At 38.8% G+C, this 11,433-nt stretch overlaps 1 long non-coding RNA gene across 5 annotated transcripts in view; it reads left to right on the forward strand.

Moving 5' to 3' along the window:
- The window catches only part of LOC112550481, a 184,671-nt gene that overhangs the window by 108,319 nt on the left and 64,919 nt on the right, over nt 1-11,433 (forward strand). For 2 of the 5 annotated variants that reach the window (XR_003094356.1, XR_003094358.1), the window contains exon 3: nt 7,640-7,697. The exons of the other annotated variants lie outside the window; for them this stretch is intronic. This is a non-coding gene — a long non-coding RNA (uncharacterized LOC112550481). The remainder of the gene's footprint in view (nt 1-7,639; nt 7,698-11,433) is intronic. 5 annotated transcript variants of the gene reach the window in all.

Below are 11,433 nucleotides of genomic sequence, written 5' to 3' on the forward strand. Positions count from 1 at the left end.
TGATCACTTTCTCCTTTTACATTTGTACCATATTGTTGGAATCTATCTGAAAAGAATTAAGCTGCAATTTTAAAATTCTTAAAAACACTTGGCATAGGTAGATTTTGCCAATGTGGAAGATGGCAAGCTAACAGAGAGGCACTCAAAATTCACACTAATAATTTCTGGGCACTGGTGACTTTCAGAAAACTCTGCATATGGGGGTTTTTCAGTTAAGCATCTTCATTTTTTTACAGGATTGCTGAGTAAACTCCTTCCTCAGTCCTGTTTTTGTTACAAATACACAGATGTTATCTATGTGAAATGCTCTTTTGAAATTTAGATATATAGAGTTATAAAAGGAACTTTGACTGTACCAAGAAAGAGGATCTGGCATAAGCTACCAAGCACTGATAAGAGATAAATTATTAAGCCAGAAGACTTTGTATATTTCTTATGACAAGAAAAATTCTTTAAAATAATGATAAAAACATCACTGTTATTGGTGTACTTTAAAAATCCAAATAAATGTGTATTTATATAGCTTTGTTTTCAAAGTATATGCTATTTTCCCAATTTAAAGTAAATCATTGTATTAATCACAAGTACCAATGGTTTGACATAATGTAATACTTAATACAACACACTTATGTAGCTCTTTTCATCTTCAAAACACTTTACAGAGATGAACTAATTGCTCCCTACCCCTCTTAGTTATTATTTGTTGGTCCCAACAGTGTCTAATAATATTAATCTATAATACATAAAGAGCTTATAAGAAAGAGCTGAGCAAGACAGATAAGATAGATAATCAGATAAATAAACCACTTGTCTACAAGAATTTCAAAATGGGACATGTTTGCACAAATTTAAATGACTGTGCAACAGTGGAGAATCAGGTTTGATGTACTTCATAGATTTGAAATGAGAGAGAATTTTTTTTGCTCTTAGGATGAGGGAGTATGTTTCAAGAGGAGTGATTTGAAAGAGAAGACAAAGCTGGGACCAACAAGACGCTGTGAAGAGGGCTGCCTGATAGGAGTGAAAGAAGCTTGCAAGGGAGTAGGAAGAACTAAAGAAATGAGCTGTAAACTAGGTACAGACATTCAGTTTCTACCAGAAGAACTCACGTTCTCCCTGTAAAAATCCAAAGTATAAAGATGTTCAAGGTTTTCCTCCCAGAGCCAAAATGGCTGCTCTGGAAGAAGAATAACCTGGCAACAACCAGGGAAAAATCTCTCCTGGAAAAGTTTCTTTTGGTAGACACAGTGTTTATGTGAATGTCTCGTACCTTTCCCCTGGCTCCACTCCTCCTGATCCCCAGGAGTGGACCAGGAGGAGCTATGGGTAAAGGTTCCCTGCCATCTTGAGACTGGAGGCCAGGGGCAGGAGGTGGGTGCTGTTTCCTGGGGTTGCAACCCTTCCTGGCTTTGTGTGGCAGCTCCCACTTTTCAGCAGCTACCAACTGCCACTCGACAGCCACTTCGTTCCCAAGCAAGTTGTCAATTAATGGACTCCCCTAAGGATAGAGGCTCCCTTGGGATGACCCAGGGAGCAGCCGTCTAGTGCCCTCTGGCTGGAGAGCTTGCCTGTGAAGCTTTCCAGCTATGGGGCTGCAGGAATGTCTGTATAGTTCAGCTCCTGGGTTGTTTTTCTACTAGGAGAAATTTCTTCTGGTATAGTCAAACATGGTAGGAAGCCTCGGAATATTTGAGAGTGGAGTTGTGCAGAGTCTTGAAGGGAAAGTCTAGAAAAGGCTAAAAAATTAATTAAGGCTAGTGAATGGTTCAAATGTAGCAATTTGGGTGGCCCAGAAGACCATGGGAGAAAGCAGAAGAGGAGGCAACTGGACAAATTGAGGCTGGTAGTAACTGAGATTTCATCCATAGTTTTACCTTTTAGGATTGGAGAAGATGGGGTAGTTTCCAGAGCTTTGTTAAAGAATTATTGGAAACATTTGGTGACAATCTGGGTGTGGGAAGAAGTGGTGAGATAGTTACAGACATAGTAAGTGATGTGGTGAATGTGTAAGGTCACACAAGAATAAGGAATAAAAAGAAAACAGGGTATTATAGACAGATGCCTGTGCATTTGCTGAGAGGGAAGAAGCCACTCATCAAGAGAAGAGAGATGGGTGAGAATCAGTGGAGCACAGAGGTTTGAAAGACAAAATAGGACAGAAGCAAAGGGCGCCTTTACATGTAGTCTGGGGTGGGAGGGCGGGGAGAGGCACTTTAAATAGAGCGGCTCTTGGGAGCAGCTCCAATAAAAGCACCTGCAATGTCTTGTGTATTCAGTGCCCCTGCTTCAAAATGGTGGTGGGGATGCTTTAAAACTTGTTTGACGAGCTTTAGTAAAAAACTGCCATTTTGAAGTGCGGAGACACTGAATACGTGTGACGCCAAGGGTGCTAATTAGCACGCATTGGAGCAGGCATTGGGCATGTGTATAGGGACCCAATGTTTTTTGGTGATAACTTTAACTAGATTAGAGAACCCAGTGACTGCCTGGATTGAAATTAGATTCCTGAGAACAGAGAGAAATAGAACAGAAACTCGAGTAGACTGAGTAGATGGTATATAAGGAAACTTTAAAACAGAGAAGCACCAGAAAAAGAAAGCTACTTTGAGAGGCAGTTGGTCAGTAGAGGGTTATATCCTGACAAGGATACTAGAGCAGATATAATAATTAATCTCCTTTTTACAGCTGGGTTTAGTTAGTATTTACTCAATGTCAGAAAGTAGTCAATGTGAGACCTGTGATTAGAACTGCTGGACCACACCTTATTCTGAAATACTTTGTATGATGAGGTTTCAGTATTAAACTTTACACCAAAAACGTTTTTTTTTTCTCTGTATACAATGATTTTGACAGTAAATCTCTCGTCACTAAAAGAAGAATAAATCCTTAATGCTACACATCCCTTTCCCGCAGGGGGCTTGGTAAACACCATCTGACCAACGTATACAAAAGGCTGGAATTTATTGAGTACATCCTTTCTCAGTACTTCTCTGTATAATTCAACAGACTCAGAAGGTAATCATGACTGTCTGACTGCAGTGTCTATTTTAAATACTGTTAGGAGCTACAGTTTGGGGCCAAAATGGTCACTTTGGGGCCTGGTGCATCCAGTGGATATGTGGAATGGAAGAAGGGAGTTAGGTACAAAAGGCTAGCAAACCTCTGAACAATTTCCATGGCTGGACATGCAGCATGGTGACCTGAGTCTCTGAATGAGCAGAGGAGATGTTGGGCACAGATCCATTAGGAGAGAAATAAACACACAACATGGAAGTGTGGTTTTGTTCGGTCAGTTGAGTGCCTGGCTTACTGAGGTACATTTTTGTCTGTAAAAGCTGTGGATAAAGGCCAGGAAAAATATATGGATGTTGAGGTTTCCCAAGGCAACATTAACTATGGCTGAAGACACACCACTTAGGAAAGGCTACTTATTACCATAGTAAAGACAATAGGTGCACGGCTGCCACCCCATGCATGAGAGGAATAGGCCAACCCTCATTGGCAGAGGGGATTTTTCCTCAGTCTCCACAATGAGGAGCCACAACATGTGGTAGTACTTTTTTCCCCGTGACCAGCCAGAGATTTCTGAACATGTAGGTAGAACCTCCTCCAAACCTACTCTCCTTCCTTGCACTCCCGTCATGCAATTTGACCTTACTGCTTGCAAGTAGCTGTTGCAGGCACAAATGTGGCAGCTGTGGCCAGGTCTTTGAGGGCTAGATACTGCTATTGTCCATTTTTCATAGGATCATAGGGAAGGTAGGGCTGGAAGGGACCTCATAGGATCATCTATTCCAGCCCCCCCCGATCAGGCAGGATAATCCTTGATTAACACATACATCCTGGCCAAGTGTCTGTCCAATGTGTTCTTGAAAATTTCCAAGGATCAAGATTTTACAATTTCTCTAGGTAGCCTGTTCCAATGCGTCACTGCCCTCATAGCAAGTTCCTCTTAATCTCCAGCCTAAATTTCTTCTGCTGTAGCTTGAGGCCTTTGCTCCTAGTCCTGTCCCTATGGCCACAGAGAAACACTATCTGCTCTTTAATAGCCCTTCAGGTGTTTGAAGACTGTTATCAAATCCCGCCTTGGTCTTCTCATTTCCAGACTAAATAACCCTAGTTCTTTCAGCCTTTCCTCCATAGGTCTTGCTTCCCAGACTCTTAATCATGTCTGTTGCTCTGTGCTGGGCGTTTTCCAAACTATCCATGTCCTTCTTGAAGTGCAAGGCCCAAAACTGGACACAGTACTCCAGGTGAGGCCTCACCAGAGCTGAATAGTGCAGAAGAATCACTTCTCTGAATTTGCAAGCAACAGTCTTGTTAATACAACCCAGTATGCTGTTGGTATTTTTTGCAACAAGCATACTGTTGGCTCAGATTCAGATTATGCTCCACTGTAACCCCCAGGTCCTTCTCTGCAGTATTGTATCCTAGCCAGTAATTCCCCAGTCTATATTTGTGCTTGCAATTAGTCTATCCCAAGTGCAGGCGTTTGCATTTGTCCTTGCTGAACTTCATCTTGTATCATCATTTGCATTTTTTCCGGTGTGTTGTAGACCAAAGGTTCCCAAACATTTTCTTATTGTGTACCCCCTTCCAGATTTACCAGCTGTCTGTGTACCCTTACCAGCGTGTGGTTTATATTTTAACCCCTTAAATGCCAATTATTATTATAATGAAAATTAAATCTGCCGTTACACAATTTCTCCTACTTATCCCCCAGAATAGTCTTGCATATCCCTAGGGGTACATGTACCTCAGTTTAGGACCTCCTGTTCTAGACCTTGTCCAGTAATGGTTTTGAAAGTGTCCATTTGCTTGTGAACTGGAAAGCATGACTGGAGAAATTTTCTGTATTTTTTTTGTCTATTGTTTTCTTCAGCTTAAATCCTGAGCACTTGTGGCCTCATATCATAGCACCAGTAGGCCCCGGGTGCAGAATCTCAGGAAAGGAAAGTTCTTAGCAAAGAATCCTTCTCACCCAGTCAATGTGTGGCTGTTCTGCAATATTATCTGCCAGGGTGTCATAGTGTTGCCCAATCACATGTTTGTCAGACCTTTGCCATAAAGCCTAGATGCCAAGAGCTGATGGATACAGATTTTCCTCTTCACTTACCCAGCAAATACTCTCTCTCAAGTGCAAGAAGACCATTCTGTGGGTCAGCGCATGTTGATTGTGGAACAGATGGTTACATTTTATTACTTCTTATGTGGTGTTGGTCAACAGTGTTAGAAGTCTGATTTCTATGGGACATGTGCCACTGAACTTTTTTCTTCTGAGTTTGGACTAGAGTAAGATTGGAGCGTAGGGAATTTATAGTGGATCTGGTAGCAAAATCATGTATTTTGGTTTAAACAGAGTTCTTTTTAACTGTAATTTACATCTTGTAACGATAGTGGATTACTTTGGACAGCTTTGTAATAATCCATAGTGGTAAAATAATAGGTCTGGTCAGGACCCTCTGGGAAGTATCTTACTGTTAAAACGCATGCATTAGTTCTATTGCAAGGCACAACAGAGCTACAGAGCAATTTATTGGCTATTTAGGCAGCAATTTCTGTTGATTTTTTTAAAAGGTTGCCTTGGTGACAACCATATGTAGCAACTCTTTTCCCCTCTTTCTACCTTTTACCTTTTGTGCTGATATTTCTTGTCAGACACCAGAATACCTTTGGCTCAGGTTTGGTACCTAACACTCTATCTTGCTATAGATACTTTCTTCTGTGAAACCCCTTTGCTTAAGTTCTTTAACATGCTTCAGGTCTGCTTTAATATATAAAAAAAATCCCCAAACATAGTGTAAATCAAACGTCTATGATTACAGTGCTATGTAATAAACAGCAAATGCTAATAATAAAGCTTTTGCATACAGAGGGGTGCAGTTGAAATGTTGAATTGTAAATGTGTTTCTTTCCTATGTGGTATCTTACCTGTACAAACACGCTCAGTTTGTACAGAGAATTAACTGTGGAAGCCCAATTAAGAGATGCAACTAAGAATTGGTTGTAGTTTGGTGGGGTTGCATATACTTTTGGTAGTTAGCTCTACTCTGTATCTGTACCATACAGCATTTATAATATAATTCTGTTTAAGAGAATGATATGGTTTAAGTAAATTCTCATTTCTTCACTTGAAATTATATGCTTTTTTCAGATCTTCGGGGAACTTGTCATAAAATAGAGTGCGTCATCTGAAGGTCTCTCAAACCTAGCCAGGTCAATAAAGTAGTGGAGTCGTTAAGCCCAATGCCTGTTAGATGATCTGTTTGAAGTTAGTTGAAGATTTCAGTCTAATTCTGAGCAAGTATGTGTCCACAGTAAAAAGCTTATAATTACTGGTATTTACTGGAACTAATTGGTATACTTGTTGGCAGCCTCAGCAAGGAGGCTAAGCACTGAGTAGGAATGGAGGCTAACCTACTTTCTTGCTCCTGGAAACAGTTTTTCTGGATCAGGATTGATGTAGATTGGTGAAGTAATGTGAGAAGGCTTGGTTTGGTAGAACAGTGTCTGTTCTGTGGGTAAATGGAGGCCTTTCAGTTTCTACGGCTGTCAACCTGGCATGAGCAATAAATTCACTTAAAGGCAGAAAATAGAAAAGAAAGTAAGACTACCACATCTGTGTAAAAAGATCCCTTGTTCCTTAGAAGAAGGAAGCAATATAGGAAATGGAGGAGGAAAGGGTTGAATAATTGGTTTTTCTGGTTTGGAAATACAGTAACTTCTCTAGCAGTTGAACGAAGAGTTCTTTGTCACTTCCTTTCCCCTAATTATCTTGAGTTCATTGTAGATAGTTTTCTGTGGTAAACCTTTTCTGTGTTTATCCAAGAGACATCACTGACTGAATAATCAATAAGCCTTTCTCTCCTTGATCTATTCAAGCATAAGACTGAGATTATTGAGTGGGAGAAGAGGGGTCACCATCTGAAATATTTTCAGATTGTTGACAATCTTTCTCTGTTATGTCTCAACAAAAAAGGTACCTAGTGTCTACTAATATTCTTTTTGATTTATGCTTTTGCTGATATATATTTATAAATCTGCTACATGTGCATTTGTATTCTAAAGCACCTAAAAATTTAGCGTTGATGTGCCAGACAGATTAAAAGAGGCACAAAAGTCTAAATACTCAGCCTTCATACTTCCCTTTTTATTCTTAAGTCTTATTCCTTTTCCTTTCTTCTATTTCAGTCTATCATATATATCCTGTATTTCCAGTAGTTTTGGTTAACCTTTAAGCTTGTATTAAAATATTAAAAGCAAGGGATTTAAAAGCAAAATTGATCTCTGTTTTAACAACTAACCTTTCAGGTCTTTATAATTGAAACCATTTCCAGTGGAATTTCTAAACTGTGATTTACTTTAAATAAATATACCAGATACTCTGAATCTATTGTATTTTTCTCTAAAACCATTTACTATCAATAAGTGTCTTGTTTGCTATTGTGATTAAAAGGTAAAAGATATTAAAACAGTAATATCATTGTTTAATTAATTCAATTTTCAGATTATTTTAAACCAAATGTTTTGAAAACCATTTGACTTTTTTCTTCCTTTCACTTCAGTTATTTTTCTTCAGCTGTTAAATTTTTTCTTATACAGGCACTGCATGCAGTGAAATAATTTTCATGTTTTGCAGGGGTTTTCAGCTATTCATTGTAACATAGACTTGCCTATGAAATCGCTAAAAAAATCAGGTAAATATGATACCACTGCTTGCTGCTTGACAATCCACTAGATCTCATATGCTGTTCCATATATATATACTGTGTATATGTGTGTGTGTGTGTGTGTGTATATATATATATATATATTTTGATAAACTTTTATTGTAATTTTGTCCTGCTAAATTTCTACCTTTTCAGTGAGATCTATGGACCGCTCCAATGCCAGACTTCTCTGTTCAAACCGTATGACACTTTCTAATGTGTTTCCATTGCTTTCTGTAGAAGATCATGAGATACAGTGTATGACCATATAACTTTTCACAGGATGCAGACTGCATGTTCCAAGCACTCACAAGTTTCAATTTGGGCTTCTTTTACTCTCTTCACTTTTGATCATTGAAACTGAAACACTTTGACTTTTGAGAAGCCGAATGGACTTTTCCTTAGTTTTAAAAGATGATCTATTTTCCTGCATTGTAGTAGCAACAAAATCAGTATTGGATATACCATTGACTGCTCTGGCCTTGTTTCTCATCCGAAGAGATAATTAATCTTAAAGATATTTTTCACAATATCTGAAACTATGATAGTATCCACAATACAAATTATTTTGAAATTATATCTCCAGTAAATGGGCATCTTATATTTTATATGGTGTCTTTTTAGATCTGGTAAAATGACAGACTAGGATACTAAGCCATGTATACTATTTTTGTCAAATTTGCTCTGCTGCATGGAGACTGTGTGGTAAGTGGTGTGAGAATTGTGGACAGAGTAGGTGTGAAAGGATTCATGCTAGATAATTCTGGGTGTAAATCAGAGAGGCAGTGGTTCATAAGGTTCCATTCCACTTAATAGAAAAAGATAACCTATTCCTATAGCATTTAATAGAAAGTTATTTCTTTGCCTAAAGAGTCCTATAGATAATTTTACAAAGCCTAGCAAAAGATCAAGTACAATATTAAAAATGTAGACATCCCAATAGCTCCATTCTATAGACTGTGTTTCAGTTTGTACTTAAATAAGGCATAAATCTGTTAAACAAAAATGACAGAGCTCACTTTCACACGTGGAGGTTTTCAAGAAATCAAATTAACTTTACTTTTCTAGGCACTTTTTAGACTCTTTTTGTTGAGTCTAATTTCCAAAAGATTTTGCATCATTCCTATATCATTTTTTCCCCTAGAGATTCCAGTTATTTTCAAGCCTCTGTGACACAATCTGGGAGTTACAGACTTTGAGTTTTATAGAGGCCTTCAGACTGCAAAAATCCACTTTGATGGTTCCAGTCCAGTTTATATGTAGGTCTATTTGACTGTAGCACCAACCTGATGAATCATAGTAGCCTACTAAAAGGAGTAAGGTGATTTTATAGGGAACTTACCTTTTGTTCTCAGGTTTCTTTGGCTGTAATTCACCGTTTTCTCCCATGAGCCTAAATACATCTTAGACCCTCTTGCTACAAGGGGATATGAATGGAGCTTAATAAAAGGTAGAGTTTCAGCTATATTTGTCTGTAGGCACAAATTATAAGCTCTTTATGTGCATAGAATCCTGTTTTTCACCATACCAGATGCCTGAACCAGAGGACTTGGGTGGGACTCCATCTGCTCAAACTTAGCATGTCCTAGGGTGGTGATTGACCCAGGATACTGGCACAAAGGGAGGGATGTTTGAATGGCATTTATAGGTGTGGCATGATGGGGATAATTGATTAGAGAGTCACAAAAAAGTCCAATTGTCCAGCACTTTCTCCCAATTGTATACTTTGAGCTTTCTTCCCCCTCCACGACCTTAAACAAATTGCATTGTGAATTTTATTTTGTGTTTCAAAATCAACTTAATTACTATTCATTTTTGTTAATGAGAATTTTTAATAATAAGCAAAGAAGCTCATGGGTTGCCAAAATAAGTAGAAAAAGGAGGAAAATTCATTTACAAGAGGTAGGGGAACCTGTGGGAAAAGATTAGAAGTGAGGAAGGCCAAAAGCCAGTGGCCTGCTTGGACTTGGACTGTATAGAACAGGGAACATATTACAAAGGACCACACATGGGGAAAACGCTGCTAGCCACCCCTTTCAGACTGAGTGCCTCTGCTCATTTCAATTATGGCAACATGGCACAGGAAGAGAAATCTCCCATACAACCAGTTCCCAAGCTGATTAAGAATGTGGCTTTACATTTGAAACCAGTGATCTAAATGAAATGGATGCTGTCTTTAAATACAAGTGAGGAATAGATTACAACCATTTCAAAACACATAAATATATGTTTTCAAATTATTGCTGTCTAGTTGTGCCTGTCTCTGTGCGTGTGTGTATGTGTATACACAGAGTACATAGATATGATTAAATCTTTTACTGACTTAAAATATATATATATACAGTTAATAAAGATCATGACAAAAAGGTCCACATAAAAATTGAAGATGTTGTAATACATACAGTATAACTAGTAAGATTGAAATGGACCACTAATTAAACCAATCATACCTCCAAAAAAATAAGACTGATTATAAGCAGTTTTTTGAGACTGTATTCTGTAATGGTTAAACTATGGAAGTGTCTTTATTTAAATTAGTAGAAACTATGTTAGCACCTTCTAAAAGAGTGGCCTGATCAAGAGCAACAATCTGAAAACAAATAGGAGGACTGTAAATATTATGATGATTTGGTTAATGCAGTTTTTATTACTAAGCAGGATTTCAAGTTATTATGACTTTGTCACCAACTCACAATATATTTTTTTAAAGTTATGAATGCTCCAAACTAACAGCATGCTAGCAGCTAATTCGAACATTATTTCAGTATCATTCATAAATTACCTTTGAATCCTTTGACTTAAGAAAAAGAAAATCCCACAAATCCTACTTTTGGTCAAAGCGTAAGACCATAATTAGCTCGGCATGTGCTTTTGAATTAAGAACACCATGTTCCAAGCTTTCTTAAAAAGCCTTTAAAAATGTTGGGGGAATACTTTCATAGAGCCTTATTAACTGGGCGGAGTCTTAAGATTTGTCAGCTATGAAGTGATGTTAATTAAATATTGTTATTCCTTTCTGTCAATCAAGTAAGGTTAAGCTTTATTTGTAATTTGAACACAAAAGGAAGTGAAACAGGTGAAAATATATAAAACAACTGCCAGGAAAACAGAGAGAATAGCAGAGTAAGAATTTAATTAGTAGGAATTTGTGGGGGAGTGCAGGAGGTATTTAGGGTGTTAATACCAAAGCATTGCATTTTTCTCACTCCTAAGGGTACTCTGCAGATTATAAGTATATATACACACACACACACACACACACACACACACACACACACACACACATATATATATTAGAGGTGCACCGATACATTGGTCCGATATTGGATGGTCATCAATATAAAGAAAATTTACTATATCAGAAATTGGCCATATCAGGCTGATAATTTGGCCAATAAATGGCCTGTGCATGTGTGCAGCTACAGCACAGCACAGGCGGTGAGGAGCATAGCCCTGCAGTATGGAGAGCTGCCTCCAGCTGGTAAGTCTGGTGTGGTGGGAGGGGAAGGGAGGAGGGAAGGGGGTGCAGATCAAGGCCACCTGTGGTGAGGGAAGGTGTGGGGCTGAGGCAGGGGCTGGAGCAAGTGCTGCTCGGCTGGAGTGGGGTGGGCACGGCACAGAGCCACAGCTTGTCTGGGGGGGTGTGGGGAGGCGGGGGGGCAGCTCTCGCCACTGCCAGTCCAGCAGCTCCCGTCACTCATCCAGGAGAGCAGGGGGGGGGGGG

The sequence above is a fragment of the Alligator sinensis genome, unplaced genomic scaffold (assembly GCF_000455745.1).
Source record: "Alligator sinensis unplaced genomic scaffold, ASM45574v1 scaffold447_1, whole genome shotgun sequence".
Taxonomy (NCBI): domain Eukaryota; kingdom Metazoa; phylum Chordata; order Crocodylia; family Alligatoridae; genus Alligator; species Alligator sinensis.